The sequence below is a fragment of the Mandrillus leucophaeus genome, unplaced genomic scaffold (assembly GCF_000951045.1).
Source record: "Mandrillus leucophaeus isolate KB7577 unplaced genomic scaffold, Mleu.le_1.0 Scaffold444, whole genome shotgun sequence".
Lineage (NCBI taxonomy): Eukaryota > Metazoa > Chordata > Mammalia > Primates > Cercopithecidae > Mandrillus > Mandrillus leucophaeus.
In genome coordinates, this window is record NW_012104743.1 from 2,434,460 (window position 1) to 2,452,928 (window position 18,469).

The 18,469-nt window shown below is 36.5% G+C and overlaps 1 protein-coding gene and 1 long non-coding RNA gene across 4 annotated transcripts in view; one reads left to right on the forward strand and one right to left on the reverse strand.

Annotated features, from left to right (window-relative positions):
- Window positions 1-5,495, forward strand: part of LOC105549568 — a 280,683-nt gene extending 275,188 nt beyond the window's left edge. The window contains exons 6-8 of one of the 2 annotated variants that reach the window (XR_001007563.1): window positions 458-614; window positions 3,231-3,327; window positions 5,131-5,288. This is a non-coding gene — a long non-coding RNA (uncharacterized LOC105549568). Of the gene's footprint in view, window positions 1-457; window positions 615-3,230; window positions 3,328-5,130 lie in introns of both variants that reach the window. The other variant, XR_001007562.1, reaches the window with a different exon arrangement.
- Window positions 1-18,469, reverse strand: part of ZFPM2 (zinc finger protein, FOG family member 2) — a 414,398-nt gene that overhangs the window by 28,680 nt on the left and 367,249 nt on the right. The gene's annotated exons all lie outside the window — the stretch shown is intronic.

An 18,469-nucleotide genomic window follows, 5' to 3' on the forward strand; every position in this document is an offset into this window, starting at 1 on the left:
AAAAATTTTTTTTGTAGAGATGGAGTCTCACTATGTTGCCCAGACTGGTCTAGAACTCCTGGGCTCGAACAATCCTCTTGCCTTGGCCTCCCAAAGTGCTGGGATTGCAGGCATGAGCCATGGTGTCCAGCCAGGAGTACTTTCTTTGGGCCTGATAAGCTAAGTGGTTTATGTAGTTCATCTATTTTAATCCTGTCAATTACTCTGTGAGGTAGGTAATAGTTCCCCAGTTTGAGAAAACTGAAGCTTAGAGAGGATAACTAAGTTTCCCAAAGCCATACACAGGCTCAGTGGCAGAATTGTGACTTACACTTTTGTCTGTCCAACTGCAGAGTCCAAGCGTGCATGTGTGTGTGTTGTGTGTATATGCGTATATGTGCATGCACGGAAATAATGAATTCTGTTTTGAAAATGCAAAGTTTGGGGTACCTGACAGACTTCTGGTGAATTTATCTAGGAGAAAGATGGAACTTGGAGAAGACATACAGGCTGAAGAAAAAAAAAATGTTTTGGAAGTGATCTGCACATTCTAATTGACCATGGATGCTCTCTGCATTCATGTGGTAACCCAGGGAGAGTATGGAGTGAAAAGAGGATCACCAAAGAAACTTGGGGTATCTCAACATTTAGGATGTGCACAGAGAAGACGAGATCATTAAAATGTACCAAGAGCTTATATTTAAATGTTAGAGGGAAATCAAGAGAATGGCACCACAGAAATCAAGGGTTGGATTTCTTTATAATTGTTTGGCTGAGTTTTTAGATGGTGAATTTAGAACATACAACTTGAGGGAGTCATTCATAGGAAGTAATAACCCAAATATTATAACGTAACTTCAATTACTGATGCTAATAAAACTTTCAGAGTGTGATCACTCTTGGGGGATGTTTGGGCAATGGAACCAGACTGCCTAGGTGGAAATCTTGGCTCTGCCACTTATTATGTGTGTGACTTAGAACTTGTCACCTAAGCATTCTACCTGTCAGTTTCCTCATTCCTGAAAATGCGAAAGATGATAAACAGTGCTGAACTCATGATGTTATTATGGGGATTAAATGAGCTAATATATGTGAAAGCTTAAGAACAGCACCTGACATATAATCATATAATAAATAACATATAACAAATGTTTATATAATTGTTAGCTATTATCGTTTTAGTTTAATCTGCTTGGGGCTATTATTATTCTCATTTCTTACTGCCCTGCTAAATCCAAGAGGAAAGAAATCTCACCAGAAAGAAAAGGCACACCTGTGAATCCAATGAGCAGCTCTGTCTACACTTCACTGCAGGCAGCTAACTCATTTTAGAAAAGAAGAATACGGTTGCATTTGTTTGTGGATCACAAACTATTGTGGACCAGTTAGAAACAGAAATAGTTTCTAGCAATCTTTGTGGATCTGAAGGGGCAGGAGAACCAGTTTCCTGTTTTAATGCTTCAGAGCTGAGATAAATATGGCCTACTTCAACTTACAATTGTGTAGAGGGTAGTAGTATTTACGTAAATTAAGAAGCTATACAAGCACATGAAAAGGCTAAGTCATGTTGACATTTAGCTACAAAATCTTGTACCCTTTGACCTCATGTTTAAAACAAACCACAGGATATTACATTTGACTTTAAAATGAGAGCACCATTATCAGAAGAAAATAAAAAAGAAAATAAGAAGTGTTGTTAAGGATGTAGAGAAACTGGAACCCTTGTGCACTGTTGGAGGGAATGTAAAATTGTACAAAATGATGAGCTATCCAAAAATTAAGACTAGAATTACCTATGATTTTAGCAATTCTACTTATGGATATATACTCAAAAGAAAGGAAAGCAGAGTCTCAAAGAGCTATTTGAACAGCCAAGCTCATAGTAGCATTGTTTGCAATAGCTAAAACGTGGAAGCCACCCATGGAAGTATCCATTGACAGAGGAATGGATAAGAAACATGTGATCTACACGTACAACTGAATATGATTCTGCCTTGAAAGGAAATTCTCACATATGCTACAACATGGATGAAGCTTGAGGACATTGTACTGGGTGAAATGAGCCAGTCACGAAAAGACAAACAGTGTATGATTCCACCTACATGGAGTACTTACGGTATCCCAAATCATAGAGACAGAAAGTAGAATGGTGGTTGCCTGGGGCTGGCGATAGGGGGTTGAGGATTTAGGTTTAGCGTAAATAGAATTTCAGTTTGGCAAGATAAAGAGCTCTAGAGATGGATGGTGGTAATAGTTGCACAACAATGTGAATGCCACTGAACTATACACTTGAAAATGGTTAAGATACTACATTTTATGTTATGTGTATTTTATCAGAATTTTAAAAATCGAGAAAAAAGTGAGGGTACTTTTTTTTTTTCACTACAAAACATCCTCTGTGAACCTAGAACATTGGCATAAAATTTTTAAGCCATAACTAAGAATAAGAATATAACTTTTAAAAAGTGGCTTCATATGAGATGATTTTAGGAAAACCAAAAAAGAAAGAAAAAAAAAAACCCATAAAGAAACACAAAGCATAAGATCTTCTTCCTTCTCAACTTTCCTAGCAAAGCTATTTAACAAACCCCATTTGAAAGTCAGGCACCTAGTGAAATGAAGTTGCTGCTAAGAAGGAGTTCACTTTATTTGGCCATATTAACTCTTCTCATTTGAATGAACTCGGGAGACTTGTGTAGATCTGAACATTTTTTAACGATTTAGTTCCTGGTCCTTGATTGATGTGAGTTTCTGACTGTGTTTCCAGTGCCAGTGGAGTGTTCCTGTTGACTCTCTACAGAGATGAAATTTAAGGAATCTGAACAGATGTTTTCTGTGGCTTTCATAAGAAGCAGTATGCTTAATGTGCCCCAAATTTCAACCAAGTGCATTTCCAATACACTAATCCATATTAATGCTATATTCATATGAAAACAAAGGGAATTCTGTAAAATTATTGGTTGGACATGTGGCAATGTAAATATATGCTCCATATCATTGAGTTCTGCATCCTTGGATTCAATCAAACTCAGATAAAAATATTACCCCAAATTACAATAATGAAGAATAACACAAGTAAAAAACCAACAAAGTTTTATATCAGGTACTCGAACATCCTCAGATTTTGGTGTCTGACGAAGGTCTTGGAACCAATCCACAATGGATACTGAGGGACGACTGTATCCTTCATTGATAAAACTGTTACTATTTTGTTTACACTGCAATTCAAGGGTAAATGTTCTTATTTTAAGGAATTACACACTAATAGTGAAGAACAGGTGGCACGTGAAATCACGGAAAATGTATTTGTCCTCAATGCAAAGATGAACTATAAAGAGCACTTTATTGGTGAGTAAGAAAGTTTGGTTTGGGTCTGATTTCGTTATTAGTTACTGTGTGAGCTTGGAAAATCGCATTACCCACATCATTTCAAATGACAGCCTTAGACTAAATATTTCTCATCATCCAGTTGTGAGCATCTTTTTATGCTTCCATCGTCATGTGCCAATAATAGTAGTAATCACAGATTAAGTGGTTACTATGTGCTACACACCTGCACTGTGCAAAAAGCTTTGCATGAATTATCTTATTGATTTCCCCTAAGAAAGCAGTGAGGTGGCTTTTATTGATTCTCATTTTACTGTGGGATCATGATGCTGGAAGTGTAAGTTGTTCAAAGTCACACAGCTAGAGGGGAACTGGAAGATGAGAAGGAAATATGGGACATGGGATTTGAATAAGGCAGTTTGGCTCTAGATTTTATATGAAAAACTAGGTGTCCCAAGCCATGGCGCCATCTGGTGTTCACTCTGTAACACTCCTACCTTCATTACTAAGTTTGAATAATTGGCACAGTTATCTCTGAAGGAATTTATGAAGCAGTATTAGGCAGGTTACATAGTTACTAGATAGTTTTTAAATGCATAGCTACAATGTGGAGAATAAAATTTATGTGTGATGTGGAAGTGACTCCAAGTTACTTTATTACTTTAAGATAGGGTCTCTGTCACCCAGGCTGGAGTGCTGTGGCAATCACGGCTCAGCTCACGGCAACCTCCATCTCCCCGCTCAGGAGATCCCCACTACAGCATCCCGAGTAGCTGGAATCACAGGCGTGTGGTACCACTCCCAGCTAACTTTTCTATTTTTAGTAGAGATGGGGTTTTGCCATGTTGCCCAGGCTGGTATTGAACTCCTGAGCTCAAGGGATCCTCCCACTTCAGCCTCCCAAAGTGCTGGGATTACAGGTGTGAGCCACCATGCCTGGCTGACTCCAGGTTATCTTGTAACGTGACTAACCTCATTAAAATAGCGAACACTTAGAAAGCACTTACTATGTGGCAGGCACTGTTCTAAGCACTTCACATACATTAAGCTCAATTATTAATATAAAATACAAACACAGCACTTTCCCAATTCCTTGTTTAAACTGCAAGTTTAGCTGGACATTAAAAAGGGCATCAAGATTCGACCTAACCATCAAGCACTGACTGGCGACCTGGACTGTACAGAACAGTCACAAGGGGAACTTAGAACCAACGCTGATTGTGGGCCGTGTCCGAGAGCCATCAAATCAGCCTCTGGGACTGAAGTTTGGGCTTCAGTATTTTTTAGAAGCTCTCTGGAGGGCTTGGTTTTCTTCCATAGTTAAGAATAACTGCCATAGGAGTAAACTATCTGCACTTCATATAGTGTAGAAAGAGTTAAGCTTGATGAACAAAAAAAGTCTCTTGATGATCAAATATTTCACAGGAGTGCTCAGACAATTCAGTAGAGAAGATGTCCATTTTGAAACTCAGAAAATTACACTTGAAAATAGCTTTTATTTATTTATTAATTTATTTGAGAGGGAGTTTTGCTCTTGCTGCCCAGGCTAGAGTGCAATGGCACGATCTCGGCTCACTACAACCTCCGCCTCTCAGGTTCAAGCGACTCTCCTGCCTCCCTGCTGGGATTACAGGCACCCACCATCAGGCCGGGCTAATCTTTTGTATTCTTAGTAGAGACGGGGGTTTCACCATGTTGGCCAGGCTGGTCTCAAACTCCTGACCTCGGGTGATCCGCCCACCTCGGCCTCCCAAAGTGCTGGGATTACAGGCGTGAGCCACCGCGCCCAGCGAAACTACCTCTGAATGTTCCCTTTTCCTGCAGTGTTTGAAGAATGTAGGAATAATGAGTGAAATGGTGAAGGAAGTGGATAAACAATGATGTAATGACTTAGCCTCATCTTTCAACTCAATAAGCCAGTGGGGAACTTGGTAAATTTGTTGATTATGTTTAGTTTTACAATGCTTAATTCTTTATTATTTTGAAGTGATGTATTTTATTATTAGGAATGATCAATAGTAATGCATCCTCCAAAACTGTGGAAAGATCATATTGTGCAAACTAGAGCAAAAAAATCACATTGCTCCTGCATGGGCATGAAATCTTTATCAAATGACATCAGGCACTGAAGCAGCTATCTGATACCTTCCTTGCTTCTACCAAATGGAAAGGTTATTTTAGGATTCTCTCTTTGTCTGTCTCTTATGCTGCAAACATAGTCACTCTCCTCAGTCATCATACTCACAATACCACTCCCTTCACAAATAAAGGACAAATACTTATTCAAGTTTCCATGAAAAGGAGTAACTACTAAGACCTTGACATTCTTGAAAAAGCATATATTTGCTGTTCTAAGTAATGTTTATGATCAAGGTTCTTGTGCAACCAGATACGGTTTCTAACAGGAAGCTTATAAATTTTTCTTATAATTGCTGTCAAAACTGCAGTGAAGTGTACTACAAGTTTTGATAATAAAGAATAAAGTCACAGTTCAAACTCGATTATATTTTGGAAATTCATGCTCCTCTTACTAGAAGCAGTGGCCTTAAATATCTTCCCACCCTGCCAAATTTTTCACTTGCACTTTTTATTATTTATGAAATCAGTCTCTGCACAATGTCATGCAGACCTCTGCTGATAAACTCTAATTAAGATTAAGACAAGCCTTTTGGAAAGGATCCCATCATTAGCAAACATGATAAACACAAAAATACTCCCTACTTGTCAACCAGGAGCAATTCAGTAACCTAACAGTATTATCTGTTGCTAGGTTACAGCGCTGACAAAGCTTCAATTATATTGTTCCACCATACCTATAGAGTTCTGTATAAGCAAAATGTATCCAGAATAAAAGCTTTTAACTTCATCCATGCTATCTGCAATTCATGGCTTCTTACAATGGTAAATATCAGGTTAATAATTACATAGCACGCTGAAAAATCTTTTCCAGGTGTTATGTCTATACATGTTTCTTTCTAATTTATCTGTGTGATTGATAGACGCTTGCTTTATAAAAATAAGGAAATGCAAGCAACGTGAAGCTGTAAACCTCTAGCACAACTACGGGGGCTCATCAAGATATGGACCTAAGCTTAGCATAAAAATATATAGCAAATTGAACCAATTAAATCACATTTAGATTTTGTATTACTCTGCCTCAATATATAGTAGGATAAGGAGCCTGAGGCAATAGATAGGAATATCAGTGTGAAACTTTATTTTAAGCTAAAAACAAACAAGCAAACAAACCGCATACATTCTCACTAACAATACAAAGGGAAATAGATGGTTTAAAATCACAAGTTATTCTGATGGCTTTTCTAAAGATATTTAAAAGTTAAAGTTAATGACTTTTACTGTATAACATCGTCATTAAGTCTCATTTCTCTTTTTTTAGACTAGGAATTCTGGGGAAAAACTCAATAAAACATCCCCCAAAATACAGATACTTAATAGGGAAAAACCAAAGTAAAAAGACGTCTGTATTAAAAAAAAAAAAAAAAAAATGACAGTTTCTGTGAATCAGGCTCTCAAAATGATTTTACCATGGGTAATTTTTATGGGTTTCATAAAAATTTGGAGAAAAAGTAATTATGCATAACGGAACCAGCATTTTTAAATAGCTCTTGCATAAAATATGCTATATCATATACTAAATTGCTGCTGCATTTTGCTTCCTTAAGATGTAGATTGATACTTCTGCATTGATTTAAAAAGTCTGTCACCTCCACATACCATGGAAAAAGATGGTCAACTGATGACAAGCACGTAGTTAATGAAGATTACACATTGGCCTATGAAGTAAATCATGATCTCTTGTAGGCACATTCAAGTAAAATTAAAGCCATTCTCTGGGGGAATAGGCCATTTAACACAGAAACACACACACACACACACGCATGCACACACACACAGACATATACAGAGTGGTATCATGTTTCTGGAGGTGGAGAAAAGTGGAATACTTACTTGTTTGGTCATTAACTTCTTTTATTTCTACTAAATAATTAGAAAAATCTCACATGACACCTCCCTCTGAAATCTGTTTTTTTTTTTTTTTTTTTTCCGTAACTGGGAAGTGATTGGTCAGAATAATTCCTTAAAAGCTAAATAACTGTCCCATTTCAACATCGCATGTGGTAATGCCTAGATCTCAGGGTTTAGGCATTAACACAGGACATATATCTATACGTGACCACATTGCTTAGTACCAATTTTATAATGAATTCAAATCCAATACTGTTGAAATTCTTGACAGTGGAGTAGTGGAAGGAATAGAACTTATAAATTATGGGTGCCCCTTCTTTGAAAACCGCTTTGGAGGTTTCTTTGTGCCTTGGCAAATACAGTAGGAATATGAGGTATTGTGTGGATCCTCCTGCACAGCACCTGATAAAAGAATAAAGAGCTGTGACATATTCTTAAAACAATAGAGGAATTAAAGGGAAACAATGGGCCAGCTGCTTCATTAATACAATCAAAAGGGAGCCCAGCACAGAGGAGTCCAGATAATTAAGCACTACTCTTTTAGCCTTCCTTTCTATAATAAAATTGCTTAAAAATGTATTAGCTACTTCATAGTTGTTAGATAGATCTATGCACTTGTTTATTTAGAGTTGATTAATGCCTTTTTTTCCTATGCAGCAACATGCCAACTCATAGTTTACAATAGTTTTTGAATAAAATAGAGTAAAATAATTGATAAAGATCTGCACAATACACAGCAATAAATCAAAGCATTTTGCAAAAGGTCTTTCCTGTTTTTAAATGATCTTTAACGTTTTTCATTTGTGCTAGATAGGCAACGCAGGGCATTTGGGGGCATTCAACTTTCCCATGCTGGCACTCCTGACAGCTTTTTATAGAACATCCTAGCAGTTCTTGAGAGAAGGGAGAAAGTCAGACCTGACCAACTACTCTGGAGTGTGCCTTTTGTATTTGGACCAAAGGAGAGGGCAGCTTTTTTAAAAAAAAATTATTCATTGCCTTTTCCAATCAAGAGGAATGGACAAATGGCCGAAACCATTTGCCAAATCCACTATTTATCCTTCATTAACTTGATTATAGAAAATGAAAACGCAAACTTTTTATGCTCTTTATGTTAAAACACATTTTACAATTTAAGATATCAAGGCTTTTGTTCTTCAGCTCTTCTGTAAGCAGCCTTTCCTCTGATGTCAATGGAACATTTAATTGCTTAAGAACTGGAAAATTGGGAACTAAATGCTTGTGCTGAATATTGGAGTTGGATAAAAACTGCACTCTGGTTTTCTCCCAAATATTTTTCCATAAGCTTATGTCAACCCAACTTTAAAATTACAAACTTGACTAAACCATGTGGCTAGTTTCTACTCTGATGATTTCAGGACTTTAATTGAGTAACCAAGACAGAATTAGAAAGAGGAAGCAGGGAGATAAATGGATAGAGATGCTCAGCCGTATTTCTGAGACTAAGAGAAGATTCTGCTTTTACACATATGTTATATATAACTTAAAATGTATCAGCCGAAGTCATATTTCCAAAGAACTTTCTGTATTATGTCAATATATTATAGGATATGGATTATCTATTTCTGGCTATGAAATCTGGCTTCTGACTTCAGTAGTTAGTTTCCTATTCACTTAGTTTTCCTTGAATACCAGGAAATAAAAGCATATAAATAGTCAGTAGCTACAAACAAAAATAACTAGTTTAGGAGCTATTGTATATGATTATTTATTTGACTATTTTTGTCTTGACTAGGCTCACAAAACTTACTTTGTTAGAATGGAAAGTAAAAGTAGATAAATAAGAATTGTTTATAGGCTATGAATAATGAAGTGAACTCCTTCAAGTATACTTATCTTGGAACACATCAGGTTATAAACCAAGTCCTTACACCAACGCAAAAAACTAGTAAATGGTGACCATGCTATATTGTAAAACTAATAAATTACAGTATCCTCTTTTAGCAAATATTTTAGAAATGAGCTTAAAGTAGAATCTGTGATTTATGTGTCACTTCAAATATTATATGCTTTATTACTTAATGTAAATTCAACAGATAGTATAGAGGTCTGATCGGAACTTAGAAACAAAGAAACATGAACAGACTCATTAATCTATGTAATTAGCTGTGACAAACAGGAAGTACTATCATTCCATTTCACAGAAAAGGAAAGCAAAGCCAGACTGGTTAAAACTGTGTGTTCCCTAAACTCCCCTCTTCTCAAATAGGGCATTCTCTGGCCCAAGCTTGTAACAGATCCCTGCTAGATTTTTGGTTCCTGTCTTGTATTCTTTCCACAGTACTTTTTTATTTTTATTTTTTATTTTTCCTGTAAGAGAATGTCTCCTATTAAGACAACTTCCTTTCTTTTTTAGGAAGCTCATGAAGCCTCTTTCGGGAAAGTAAACAGAGTCATTGTCATCAGGCCCAGATTTCTATTTAAGCATAAGCTCAGAAAGTTTTGTCCCGTGAATAAAAAAGCACTCAGAGCTTTCTGGAAAACCTGAATTAATGTGTTGGAGGCCGTGGGGCTCAGGTATCCTACCTTGGGTTTAATCAAACAGATAAGCTGTTTTTATGCGATTTCAACAGGAAAGGCCTGTGCATGAAGCCTCATCAGCATTCTGGGGTTTGTGTCCCGGGTGCTTAGCGGAAACTTGCAATGGGGCACTGAGGTAGCCATCTGACTGTATGGCTCTCTGACTAACATGATTTTAAATGACCAGCCAAGAGGTGACATACACCCCAAAGGCGAGCTGTCAAAATTTCGCCTGCAGCTGATAAACTGATTACAAAGCTGCTTAAGACTCTGCTTGTAAACAAAAGCATTTATCAACTAATAATTTGCAATAAACTGATGTAACTCCCAGCTGAGCCCCTAACTGTAATTGTCTTTACCATCTGCCTATTAAAATACCATTCTTCATCAGCAATCAGGAGCAGAAGGGAGGAAATCTCCACCAAAATACACAACTTGTAAGCTTATGAATAATCTGATTGCATTCCACACTTTCATTACGACTTGTGTGTTGGGTATGCTTAATTTTCATTCTTGCTAGCCTGGGAATGCACTGAAATTAGGTGGAGGGGAAAAGAAGAGGGGAGGGGGGGAAATGAAACACTCCGCCTGCTGCTCTGCAGAGGAATAAATTATACAAGTTCATCATAGGAGGCTGTTTGTAATTTCTTTCTTTCTTCTACCACTTCTCTGTGTAATATCCATTGCGGTATCCTGATGAAAACCCCCCAAGCACCAAGCTGAAAATGAACCTCTCTATTCCTTTGTCAGCTTGTCCATTTCTATTACTCTTCTTTGTTTTGCTTTTTTTAAAAAAAAATTCCAAGAGGCTCATTAAACTTCTCTAAGGAGTAAGTTTAAGAGTGTCAACTGCTACGGAGCGGGGTGCGGGGGGTGAAGGGCTGGGTGGATCCAGGGGGTGGAAGTGCCAAGTAGCTGGCAGGACCCTGTGTTTGCAGGCCTCAGTTTGCCACCACAGATGGATGGCTTCCATCTTCAAGTCCCCCTCAAGCACTTAAGAGGTTTCTCCTCCCGAAAACTGGATTTCAGCATCAGTAAGTTCAAACAGTCAGAAATTCCTTTCTTAGAAGAACTTCTGCCCCTTTGCTGCTGACCAGATGCTGCTACAGAAGAAAGAAACTAAGAAAACGGGTTAAATTTCTGTGCTTTGTATTTTTCTGGAAACTGTCTCTGAACAACCAACATCCTTTTATGCCTTCATAAAGTTTATTAAGTTTTAAGTATATTTATCTGAGTTTTTTCTTCACAAAATATCCTACTTACTTTTACAAACCACAGTAATAAACACACAAATTTCCCTGACATTGACATTTTAAAATTAAAAATACTATACTTCTTTTCATGTCCCTTTGCTGCCCAGACGATGTTCCTTTTGTCAAGTTATTCCTGTTTTCAGGAAACATGTTATCTCTTCAGCAGAGCTCAGTAATTCCACTGATGGAGACCATAGGATACGTTATTATGATGAACAATGACCAAGACCTGTTATTAAGGTTCAAATTCTGGGGATAACAATAGGTGTCAGGCTTTTTAATTATAAGATATAATTATAAATTGATGTTTGTGTTTTTTATTTCATCTTTCTAAGAGCTTCTGCATAGGTAATTATTTTTCTTTGCAATCTACTGTTATATATAAGAGAACTAGTAATTGCCTACCGGAGGAACAGTGGAAGTGGCACACAGGCACCATTTTCTTATTGTGCCTGGTCTAGAGAAGAAAGCTAATGGGGAACCAATGGGTCTAATTTTCTGCATAGATTATGGAGGACCTGAAATGCAGGCAAAACCAAACATGACTATGTTCCTTGAATTTCAGAGACATATTAGGACAAAAATTTGCCATGGATTTTAAACAACATGAAAATTGTCAGACACTAATTACGTGAAGTCTAATTCTTTCTAGAAACACTTTGTTTCCTTCTCATCCTAGCTTTCCAGGCTTTGAAATTCTTTGGTCGTAGAGATTATTTTTAATTAATAAAGAAGATGTGGAGTATGAATGAGTGTGTTTCATTGTGTTGATTTGTCATGTCTTTTACAAAAAGTAACCAAAAATCTATAACACAATTTAACTCATAATTTAAGTTTTAAAGATGACTAAGATCAAACTTCCATGTTCAATGGTTGCTTCAAAATATCCACAAATAAATGGTGGTGGGGGGTTTGTTTTTTATTTTATTAATCCTTTTTTTTTTTTGCTCTAAATAGATATTTTCATGTCATGATTTAGATAAAACTAGAAAATTCTAATAGTGTAGTTAATTAGTTCTATATCTAAAACTTTTATCATAGTCTATTCTAAAATATGAAAATTCAATCCATTCCTTAGCTGAAAGGTTTTTATTTTATTTTTAAAAACTATTTTTTTTACTCCAAATGAATATTTTCATATCATGATTTAGGTAAAACCAGAACACTTTAATACTGTGCTTATTACTTCTACATCTAAAACTTTCATAATGTTCTATTCTAAAATACAGAAATTCAACCCTTTCTTTATCTGAAAGGTTACTGGATTTCTATTTCTAAAATAAAACACTGTCATGTGAAATAAGGGCTATTTATAGTGCATAGATGCTCTTTTATTTTCTTCGTGAAGCTCCCTTTCTCTATATGTTGGTATATATATACCTAGGCTCAATTTCAAATGACAGTGCCTTGGTAAGAAAATAGTTTTGAAAAAGTAACAACCAGCAGATGGCGCTCAGTGCATTCCTTGAAGTCAGCCGGAAGAAAAGAGAATGTGGGCTTTATTTATTTAATTCTATTCTACCTTAAATGTGAAGTTGCTACACCAAGGTTTATAATCGCCAAAGATTTATGTTAACTGAGTAAACAACTTCGTGGTAATTTACAGACTATCCTCCAATGCTCAACTAAATGGCACTGCATTCAACTCACGTGCCCATGTTAAGATAACGAAGCATAAAGATGTAACTTTCCCCCGGAAACAGGATAAGAACAGAAGCCTGGGTTCCTGAAGTATGACATAAACTCACCAAGTGAGTAGGGCTAAATTTTCTGGTTAAAATAAGGCAGTTTCCATTCCTTTACTTTTTAGCACCTTGCTTTATTAAATGAAGGATGCAAAAATCTTATTTTTGAATGGATTCATAACCTGCATGACAGATATTTTTAAGTCATCTTATAATAAAACTCTTTGAGCAGATATTTGCACCGAGACACATATACTGCTTCTAAATTTTAAGGGGAATTATGTGTGCTGAGGAGGAAAACAACAGATTTAAATGGTTGAGACTATTATACATAGAAAACTGATGTAACCCTTTACAAAGTCTATCTGAAGTTATATTCTTCTGTCTTCCTTCCTCTTTACCCCTGCCTGCTTTATCCTCCTTCAAGCAGGGAAAGTCTTTGCTCTGACCTTTAAAAGGTCATTATTCTTCAGTCATCACTGGGTGTGTCTATAACTAGCAGTATTTCATTTCCTTTCATGACAAAGAGTGTAAGAAATTTTACCTGAGCATACTTATAAATCCCTATATGCTCACCTTCTCCCACCTGTTACTGTGATTTTGTCGCGGACTGAGTGCTTTTCCCCACTTGAATTTAACTTTGCCTTGCATATTACGAAGGTAGTCATCATCACACTACATTCTTAACCCTCAACCCTTGCCATTCTTAAGTGGAAGTTCCGGACCACAGTCCCAATTATATGGCTGCTTAACAGTGGTCTTAACCTTTGAGGTTTCAGTTGTTGAATTTCTAGGCAAAGTCCCATGAAAGCAAATGGAAAGTGATCTTGAAAACCTCCATGGGATTGTGTGTAATAAACATCATGTAGTATTCCACCATCATCTGTGAGGACCACTTAAAGCATGTATTTGTAGAAGATGCACAATATAGTTACTCCATAATCTTATTCCCATTTAAGAACATTAGCATCTCTCACAAATTATATTAGCATTAGTAAAACAAAGGAAATTAAAGACAAGTGCTCAGTTAACAGAATAGCACATCATCTAATTTCAAAGGAGGAAACAGGGCTCCAGGTCATTGTAACTCCATAAACAGAAGAAGGGCGTCCTCACTCTGCCCTGTGCTTTGAAAATCTGTCTTTCAAGGTCGGCCCTTCACAGTCTAGTTAGGAAGGGCAGCGTGGAAGGCCGGGTGGCTTTCTGCCAAGGCTGTTGCAGATGAGTGGGTGATCTTAGGGGAATGAACGGCAAAATCTCAAATTTTTGCTCATGTGACGATAAAACCAGAGCCAGCTAATTTTTCTAAGACTTGTATGGCCTTCTGTTGCACTTCATTGTGCAGTTCTGAATGATAAATTTTGCTATGCATTAATTTGCACAAAAGGGTCGGTGCTATACTTAAGAGCACACCTTTGTTTCCAATAGGAGTAACAAAAATATATTGTCTTCATCCTGAAATAGATACAAACAAGTATAGAAAAAAATGTACTGTTATCAATACCTTTAAGAGTAAAGAGAGAATTCTTTTCACTGTTTCCCAGATTCCTGTTATTTGGATGATGTTGTGACAGGATTTTGCAAAATAGGTTCATGTTTTATATCACATATCATTAGATGCCTCTAGGTATGAGTGTTAAGGAAAAAGAAGACGACGACAGTGGGAATCCTCTTCAGAGTAAGTTCTCTCCAAATATAGCATAATAGATTGGGCAAAAAAAAAAAAAATCTGGGTACATGAATGAGTGACAGAGAATAATTTTACACTCAGTCATAAAGATTATCGAAAAGTTCACTGGAAACACTGACTTGGACAGTATTACGACTGTTACTTCAACATATTTCTCTTCCTTTATCAACACTCAGAGTCCAGGTCAAAAATACACTTCACAACTGAGTATCTGCATCCTAGGAAGGCCAGGAGTGAGCAGAGCAAGAAGGAGGAAAGTCATCCAGATATAGCTCCCTAGAGGAAAGATAAGGAGATTGGCATTGCTTTATGCCTTTCTTACTGGGTGCCCAAGTCTATGTTTAAGCCACACCTTCCTCTCTGTGAGTGGTTTGTTTTGCTATATTTGCTCCTTTGATTGCTTGATGTTTGTTTTGGCAAACAGATGCCTAGAATGCTTTACTATTGCATTTTGGTCTTTAATTTCTAAATGAAGCTTTGTGGTTTAATAGCCTAGAGTAGCCAAGGTATTATTCAGCAGAACAGAAGAGTTAACTTATTATCTAAGTAACAAAATAATATGTCCTCTAAAGTTGAGTTATAAATTGAAAGAACTGAAATTATAAATTATTGGGTAATATTGTTTAAACACTTATTGTGAGATCTTATTTTATTCACGATAATTTGGGGGGTGCGGGGGCAGAATCCTTGGTCATGAGTTGCCATATTAACAAAATTTAGAAACAGAAGAGAAATACATGTTTGAACATAAACTCACATGACTATTTTCAGTTAACTTCCTTGAGATCAAAACCTTCTCCTTCTCCTTCTCCTTTTCTCCTTCTTCTTCTTCTTTTATAAAAGCATTTGTAAGTTCAAAGACCCTCACTCTAGGTATTACAATAATGCATCATTGCCATAGCTCATCTCTCTGGCTGTCTTCCAGAGCGCTGTTTTACATAGTCAACTCCACATCATAGGAGAACTAGTACAGGGCACTTGTAAGGGGAACACTGTTACTGGCACCTAGGATATGCTAAGGGCAATATGTTGGAATTCTGCAAATCTCTGCTGCAATTTTTTCCCAATATTTTCATGATTCACTTTTAGCTCTAAGCTCACTAGGTCAAGGATAGTGAAAAATCAGTCTGCCATCTATTCTACCTATAGCCTGAGAAAATTAAAATATCAATAAATAAAAAGGGAAACAGAAAGTGAAGGTGGACTTATGAAGGGAAAAAGAGAATCAACCTTTTCTCAAATGTTTTTAACACACGTAAGAAAAGTACAACAGATGATCTTTGTGTGAATCACCATTGAAATGGAGGTGAAACAAGGCGATGTCTTGCTGAGGTTATGGTGATTTTTTCCCTCCATACATAAAGGGCCCACCAGAATGATCTAGTTGATGTATTCGGTACAGCTAAGAAATTAGGGAGTGGAAGATTGCTGAAGAAGGAACTCAAAAAGTCAAGACAGGATATAATTAAGGCTTGAAAAGGATGTCAACAGAGGTAGGGTCAGACGAAGGACAAATTGTGGTAATGTTTTATAAGCAGTGATAAAAGGAAAGACAGGCAAAGGAGATACAGCATAAAAAATACAAGTTCAAGATCAACACTCATTATAGGATTGTGGTCTTGGAGAACCAACTAAGCTCTGACATAAATAAAATGATAGTAAAGTGAGAAACCTGAGTCCCCCTTCCAAGCCCTCTCCCCTCTTTCCAAAATAGAAAGTCAGAGAAGAGCGGGAAGTCTAGGAGAGGTGAAAAGGACAATATTCTTATGCTAGAGAAGAACATTTATCAGAATCTTTGAAGTACCCCGTAGTAGGAAGTTGTCCATGGCCCAGAAATGTCCCAGTAAAGTCTCGAAGGGACCTGCAAGGATCAGAGAGTCAATCAACGGAAAATGGTGGATGAAATACACTCATAATAGATCCTGATTTTTATCTTGAGTAGCTAAGTCTAGCTCAGAAGAAATGCAAGAGGTCTACTTTTATTTTAATATAATAGGTGTTTCATAAATGATGTTTCCTTCGTAGGTGACTATGTGTTTTGGAGGATAGAAAGTAAACAAAAATATGAAAATCCACCCAAAACATGAACATCCTGATAGATGGCAAACTATCCTTGCAGAAAGAAACCTGAGCTAAAACGTTTTCTTCAACTTTCCAAAAAAAGATTTTGAAATAAGACAGGACTTGCAAATCTATAGGTACATTTTTATCTTACTCCATTCAATGTTTCTCATGAGATTGTAAGTATTTATGCCTGATAGGAACCATGAGGGACTTCTGGAACTGTTAGAGAAGAAGAAAATCAAGTTCCAAGGGGTTAGGTGATGTGCCAAAGGTCATAAAGTATGTATGTATGTATGTATGTGTGTGTGTATGTGTATTTGTTTTCACACAGCAGTAACTTTTAATTGCTTTGTAGTTTATGACTTCAACTGTGGATATCTTTTTTCCAAACAATTTTACAAGGTAGGTATTTTTATTATATCCATTGTAATAAAGAGTTCAAAGGATAACTCATTCCAATTTATAGAGATTCCAGATTGCAAGAATGGAACCCAAGTCTGCCCACTCCAAAGTTCTCAGTTATGCAACCTCTCAATTAGCTGAATATAACAGAATCAAATCAGCAGTCTAACAAGCCTGGAAGACTCTCATAACTGAAAACTTTGATAAAGGATCTTTATCCATTCAGGAGAGAACCTTGATGGTGGAGTGTAATTCACATGTGCAGTGTGGCTAAAACATCCCTCTTTCAGAGGGTAAAACTTGTAGGTCACTGAGATATTATAATAGAGGGAACAAGGGAGTTCTATTGAATTAATAAAGAGATGATTCTGTGCTTCTAGAGATATTTACACATTTCTCAGCTTAACACAGTGGAAAATCTATTTTGCTTTTACCAGATGCTTCTACTTTCCCAGGACTTAGTTTTATTAATGTTGTTATATCTAGGAGGTCATTTTATCTTTTGGATAATACATGTGAATTTAACTGCAGCTTCTACAAATGATAATGAAGGATAAATGCATGAATCAATAAATACACTATCAATTAATATCACCCAAAAGTAAAGAGAGACGGGGGGGGGAAGGGGGGGAGAGAGAGAGAGAGAGAGAGAGGAATCTGTGTTTGTTCCCTCATTAAGGTAAATTTTCTCTTAGCATGTGAACATATGCAATTGCACATTTAACTGGAGATGCCTGCTATAAGGTCAATCAAAATTATTTTCATCCTTTCATTGGAGGACATGCTAAAGCAATAAATAACAGCCTCCCCCACTCCCTGCCCCAGTTCTATGTACATTTCTGCAGGAAAAAATAGATTTTTGTCAAACATCTACATTTTGGAAAGAAATGGAAAGCCTTGAATGATTTTGGAAATTAAATCATTTAGTAAAATAATTTACTAAACTTGGAAGCTTAGCTGTTCCAAGTTTAAGATATCAAAAAGCATTTGAACTGCTAGCCTCTCTTAGTCTCTCATCTGGCAGCCAAAATTTTTTTTATATTCCCTGATTGTCTATTTTTCCCCAGTGAAAGTTATTACATTCCTTTACCCATTTTTTAATCAAAATCACTTCCAACTTATTTCAGTCTGTCACAATAATATTTTCATACGAGGAGTGTTGTAACCTAATTCCTTCATTTGAATAATACATTCGTTTTTAATTACTGCAACTTGATCTCAGATTATTCAAATAACTGTTTCATTTTTTATGCTTACCCTGACCCCAGTGTATTTATAGGCATTTATCCTTACCTGATACCAGTGTAATGTAATTATAGATTGTATTTTAATCATCTACTATATTCTAGTGAGTTTGTTTAAATCGCTCCAATCCTGAGCCTTTTATTTCTGTGCCTTTTAAAATTCTACAATGGCATTCTCTTTGCATAAAAGCAATATTTTTGTAGTTTACAACAATGAAATGAATATTTTGCATGCATTGCTGGCTACAGTTCTCATTTAACAATTTTTAAAGTCACTATACAGGATGGTATGTAAAA